Genomic DNA, 7,165 nt, shown 5'->3' on the forward strand with positions numbered 1-7,165 from the left:
GAAAACGTCTCCTTTGGATAGGCAGACGGCAGCCAAAGCGTGAAATCCTTTCCATCTGTTCGATTATTGCTCTGCCTTAAGCTGCAACCTACGAACTTTATAAGAAACCTTGTACACCATGGGAAGCGGCAAGGCACTGCACACACACACATACTTGCAGTCTCACAGTCATAGTCATTCAGTCATTGATGCAAGGACTTATGGTATGGAGTTTGGAAGATAAAAACGGGGTAAGCGCAGTGCCACAATGAAATATTGTCAAATTAATGCAAAACGAATGGCATGTAATATGAATTTAAGGATTGCTTTCAGGTGTGTAAAGCATCCTGTTGCATTTAATTTATGTAAACTCCAGCCAAGGACCATACAAAATGCACAAAGGATTAGTGTATCAGAATCGTTGTGTACCAACACACACACACATGTGTGTTGGTACAACTGTAAATGTAATCTAAATGAAGATATGGAAAAACAAGGTGACAATTTGTATAGGAAAACTTGGAACTTTTAACCGGCAAAGGCCTATTAAGAGGCCTTTTTTACACTACGCCATAGGAGAGGAGCATGGAAACTTACTAATTCCGTTTGTAATACATCGAATATAGAACTAAAAGCGAATACATGTTTCTTCCCACATGTTATTCTTGCGTTATAGGTTACTTAGTGGAATATTCATGGGCAAATTTGCATTTTCATAGGCAGGTTAAGTTCAAAGATGGGCAATACCTAGATATATCCCCCATATAGACCGATCTCCCGGTTTAAGGGATAGGGCCCATAGAAGCCGCATTTATTACCCTTTTTCTAAGGCCTATAGTAACCTCATTTATTACCCGATTTCGCTGAAATACGGCACAGTGAGATTTTTTGAAAATTCTCGATAACCGTATCGTATATGGTACAGATCGGACAATATTTTGATGAATCCCCTACATAGACCGATCTCTCGATTTAAGGTATTAGGACCATAGAAATCGGATTTATTACCCGATTACGCTGAAATTCGGCATAGTGAATTGTCTTAGGATCCACGACATCTTTGCCTAATAAAGTTTAGACCGACGTATATCTAGATATAGCGCCCCATATAGACCGATCTCCCGATTTATGGTCTAAGGCCCATAGAAGATGCCACATTTATTACCCGATTACGTTGAAATTCGGCACAGTGAGTTGTCTTAGTATCCTCGACATTTTTGTCTAATAAAGTTTAGACCGACGTATATCTAGATATAGCCCCTATATAGAATGATCTCCCGATTTATGGTCTAAGGCCCATAGAAGATGCCACATTTATTACCCGATTACGTTGAAATTCGGCACAGTGAGTTGTCTTAGTATCCTCGACATTTTTGTCTAATAAAGTTTAGACCGACGTATATCTAGATATAGCCCCTATATAGAATGATCTCCCGATTTATGGTCTAAAGCCATTGATGCCATATTTATTGCCCGATTACGCTTATTACGGCACTGTGAGCTGTGCTATGCTCATAGGTCATCGGAGTATATTCCAGATCGAATATATTTGGATATAGCTGCCTTAAATATCGATCTTCCGATTTAAGGTCTTGTACTCATAAGTTGCGTTTTTTTTTACCCGATTTTGCTAGAATTTAGTGCGAGGATTTGTATTAGACCCTCACACATCCTTCCCGAATATGGTGCTAATCGATTCATATTTGGATATAACGCCCATATACACAGATCTCCCGATTTACGACCTTTCATCCATAAGTAGATTCTTCATTACCCCGATTTTACAAAATTGTGGAGACAGCGAGCTGCGTTAGATTCTCGACGTCCGGTTAGATTCTCGATGTTTGGTCTGGAGCGATTGATACGGGTTCATAAATGGTACATTTTCTCGCGATTTTCTCGAAGTGGGGTTTAAATACATACCTTAGGTGGTGGGTATGGGTATCCAAGGTTCCGCCCGGCCGAACTTAATGCCTTAATTGTTATATATACGATAAGGCCCTTTAAGGCTACTTCCCTTAGACAATTAATTTCCACATACGCATTCCTGTGTTCTAGAATTCCAACTTAACAAACCCCTCTTCTGGCAAACACCACTGAAAGGATTAAAACGATAAATATCAGCAGACACTTGCTGTTCGTGGAAGCCATTCGCTGCACAAGAGGCCTCCACTGTCAGATCTGCAGCATCATTACAATGCTACCTGCAAGCATTTAGCCATCGACTACATTTCGGTCATGCAGTTTTGCATTCTTAGAAATGAATGCACCGCATAAGGTGAGTATCTGTGTGTGGGTGGGCATTTGAATTTATGGCATTCTTCCTGGAGTCATATTGTTGAAATGTTCAGTTTGGAGGCAAACTTTTGGGCATATAAATTTTGCCAACTTTTGTCACAAGTGGAGCAAGTGGGGACTATTGGTCAAGATAAATGTCTTTATCTTTGAACGAATACCAAAAACATATAATAAATATAAAATTCAATTAAAGGCAATTGTTAAGAATACAAAAGTAAAGACACGTTCTTTGAATGACTTTTTCAAATATACACGTATATAGAAGATACATCTACCGGAACGGAGGCCACGGTAGCAAGAACATCAGAAAACAAAATTTTTCAGCGTTTTTCCTAATGCTGGCGACATTTGTAAAGTACTATGCCATGTAAAAACTTCACCCCAAAGTGGTGTCGCACTGCGGCTGGATGCCTTACAAATGTCGCCAGAATTTTGTAAAGGGATAACCACCGCTTATTTCTTTTTTCCGAAGTTCACGCCGCGATTTGAACACAGCTCTTCGGCGTCAAAGACGTCCGCAATACCGTGTTTTGAGCCTTCTTTTCACATGGTACACATATCGGTATACATGTCCTGCTTGGGGGGTATTTTAGGGGTGGGATGGTAACCCAGTCACTTTGCTTTGAAATTAGATATGAGATTGGTGCTCAAATATCAAATGGAGCACGAATGGGGCTCATTTGAGGACCATATTACCATTGTCAGTAAATGAGTACTGTTTGGCAGTTGTTTTGGGGGTGGGGTGGATCCCCAGCGGTGGTTATCCCTTCCTAATGCTGGCGACCTATGTAAGGCACTATGCCATGTAAAAACTTCAGCCCAAAGTGAAGTCGCACTGGGGACCACCATCCGGACTCTGCTTAAACTTAAATCGGACAGCAGTCATTGTTATGTGAGGAGGGCAAACTCCTCATTACCTATTACCTATTAAGAAACATAGAATGTTTTCGGCCATAAAAAAATGTTGAACCTTTGTTCCGAATAAACAAAGGCGGGTTTCCCTTGTTCATAACCATTAAAATTCTTTCATTAAGCTAAATTTGTCATGAAAACTGTTTTCTTTCCACAAAACATTTTTTGACTTATTCTACATTTTGTATCCCAAACCTCATTTAATTGCCAATTAGCATTTTCATAAGTTCAAATTAAGTTTTATGTGACTCAGGAAGTCTCATATGCGGTACGTTGCATTAAAACCAACGCACTTTCCGTTGACAAGAAAATTGTTAAGAAATGGTTTGCACGGACGACTTTGTTAGACGAGGAAAGTAAAAAAGTTCATTCATTGTTTCCAGATTTTACGTCAAGTGAAAAATACGCAGGCAGCTTATATTTAATCTATGGGGAGGTGAGAAACAGAATGAGCAAAGGCGCAACTACAATGCATCCAGCAACAATTAAATTTGCATTGCATGTCACTCTGTCACTTTTTTGCCCATTCCCCACACACAAGCGCCAGCACACATTGCAATTCTTTAATGCAAACTGTCATAGCGAAGGAAAAAACAGTTCATAACTATGGATGAGGCCCATAGGGAGAAAGGAAGCCAGCGAGTGAGAAAGTCAGACAATACTACTCACACATGCTTGCAAACAAGAAGGCATGAAATTTGTATGAGTTGCAAAAAAAAAGCACAGTAGTTTCATTAAATTGATTTCCGGTAAAATGCACATTCTCACTTACTCACTCAAACACTCACACGCACACACGCAAACTTGTGTTGTTTATTTACATGCACAACCACATCCACATGACTTGGAACTTACTTGGCAAGACAAAATGCACTTTGTGGGCAACCCAAATGTGCCTGCTTTGGTGTCACTCGCTTGTTAGTCAAGTTTTGTATGGAACTCGCAACGCAACCAGAAATAAACATTGGTTAAATTAAGCCATTTGAGACTTCCGGCCCGAGACATGTGGAAATGTCATAAATTCTGAGACTGTCTTGGTAATCAACCACATGCCAGCTAAATATATTAGGTATATCAATTTGTTTGAGGCCACCTTGCGATTTTGGTCAGTTCACGAATGTGACTGCTAGGCAATAGTATAGGGAAAGTAATAAACAACACGAAAAAAAAAGTAAAAGCGTGCTAAGCCCGGTTGGGCCGAATCTTAAATACAATTCGTTTGAGGCCACCTTGCGATTTTGGTCAGTTCACGAATGTGACTCCTAGGCTATAGTATTGGCAAATAATAAAAACAAGTAAAAAGGCTTTAAGTTCGGCCGGGCCGAACTTTGGATTTCCACCACCTAGGGTATATATGTAATCCCCTTTCGTCACAATTCGGTGAAACTGGATAACTTATGCACTCGAATTTGGCACGGGCATTGAGTGGTCTAATAAATCTGGACCGATCTGGACCAAATTAAACAAAAATATAGTCATCATCCTATTTTATTACAACTCCACTACTGTATCCGTAATTATATCTTAATAGGGGCTGGTCTTGATCATATTTTATTCAGGTGCCGAGATCTTATACACAAGACACATTTTCAGATAATAAACCAGCTTTTTATGGGATTAAGACCCTAAATTAGAAAATAGTTCTATATGGCATAGTCTGATCTGACTCTTATTTTCAAATTTCAATCAAATTGGCTATTAAATAAAGCTTTTATGAGCTTCAGACTCTTAATCAGCATATCGGTCTAAATGACGGCTATATCTTAATACAGTCCGATCTTTTTTATATTTGGGTCGGATGGAGGGTGGCTTAAAACAACTCACTGATTCAAATTTCAGAGAAATTCGGTAATAAATGCAGCTTTTATGGGTTCCAGACCCTTAAACGGCAGATCGGATATTGGGAAACTTAAAACGACTCACTGATTCAAATTTCAGCGAAATCGGATGAAAAATAAAGCATTTAAGGGCATTAGACCCTTTATCGGCAGATCGGTCGATAAAGCAGCTATATCCAAATATGGTCCGATTTAGCCCGTTCAAGAACTTAATCAGCGTGCATCAAAAATACGTATCTGTGCCAAATTTCAGCTCAATATCTCAAGTTTTGAAGGCTGTAGAGTGATTACAACAGACGGGCGGACAGACGGATAGACGGACAGACACAAGGACATCGTTAAATCGTCTTAGAATTTTACGGCGATCCGAAATGTAGGGTCGGAAATTGATATTTCGATGTGTTGCAAACGGAATGACTAAATGAATATACATGGCTTTGATCTTAAAGATAATAGTAGATCCCATTGTGCAAAATTTCAGCCAGATCGAATAGCAATTGCGCCCTTAAGTCCCTAAAAAATAAAATGGGAAGCACGGTTTGCGAAGCTGTATCAGGTTATATACCGATTCAGAGGTTAGCATGAGCGCAGAGGTTAGCATGTCCGCCTATGACGCTGAACGCCTGGGTTCGAATCCTGGCGAGACCATCAGAAAAAATTTTCAGCGGTGGTTTTCCCCCTCCTAATGCTGGCGACATTTGTTAGTTACTATGCCATGTAAAACTTCTCTCCAAAGAGGTGTCGCACTGAGGCTCGCCGTTCGGACTCGGCTAAAAAGAGGCCCTTTATCATTGAGCTTAAATTTGAATCGGACTGCACTCATTGACATGTGAGAAGTTTGCCGCTGTTCCTTAGTGGAATGTTCATGGGTAAAATTTGCGATTTGCAATTAGATTTCATAAAAGAAGTCACTGTTCTAAATTTTAGCTAAATCGGTTAAGAATTACGCCCTCTAGAGGCTCAAGAAGTAAAATCGAGAAATCGGTTTATATGGGCGCCTTATCAGGTTATAGACCTATTCAGACCCTATTTGGCAGGTTTGTTAGAGGTCATAGGTACATTGACTGTGCTAAATTTTAGCAAAATCGGAAAAGAATTTCGTCCTCTGGAGGCTTAAGAAATAAAATCTGGGGATCGGTTTATATGGGAGCTATATCAGGTTTAAGACCGATTTAATATGGGAGCTATATTCGGTTTAAGACCGATTCAAACTATAGTTGGTACATCCATTAGATATCACAGAAGACGTCATAGTATTAAATTTCAGTCAAATGCGATAAGAATCGCGCCCTCTAGAGGCTTAAGAAGTCAAATCGGGAGGTTGGTTTATATAGGACATATATCAGGTTTTGGACCGATTTCAACAATACTTGGCACATAAGTTTGAGGTCATAAGAGAAGTCATTGTGAATAATGTTAAAAACATCTGGTAATAATTGCGTCTTCTAGAGGCACAAGAAGTAAAATCTGGTGATCGGTTTATAAGGTAGCTATATCTAAATATGGACCGATTTGGCCCATTTACAATCCCAACTGACCTACATTAATAGGAAGTGTTTGTGCAAAATTTCAAGCGCCTAGCTTTTTTCCTTCGAAAGTTAGCGTTCTTTCCAGAGACAGACGAACGGACGTGGCTCGATTGAGTTAAATGACAAGACGATCAAGAATATAAAGGGTGATTTCTTTAGCTATTATCTTTTTGGCATCCAAACAGCTCACGCGCGGTTTGTGCTTTGTTTCACTGTCAAACATCTTCAGTTTGGTCTATAATTTAACCATGGATTGTCTTACAAACGAACAACGCTTACAAGTTATTGAATTTTTTTTATCAAAATGCGTGTTTTGTTAAGAAAGTTCATCGTGCGCTTCTTCTTCTTCTTCAGCGACGTAGCTCATTTTTGGCTCAATGGGTATGTAAATAAGCGGAATTGTCTATTCTGGAATGTAGATCAGTCAGAAGCATTGCAAAAGCCACCAATGCATCCAGAAAAACTCACAGTTTGGTGAGGTTTATGGGCTGGTGGCATCATTGGACCGTACTTCTTCAAAGATGATGCGAATTGTAACGTAACTGTGTATGGTGAGCGCTATTGTGAGATGATTTTTTTTGCCCAAAAATGCAATAATAATAATAATAA

This window comes from Stomoxys calcitrans, chromosome 2 (genome assembly GCF_963082655.1).
Source record: "Stomoxys calcitrans chromosome 2, idStoCalc2.1, whole genome shotgun sequence".
NCBI classification, from domain to species: Eukaryota; Metazoa; Arthropoda; class Insecta; order Diptera; family Muscidae; genus Stomoxys; species Stomoxys calcitrans.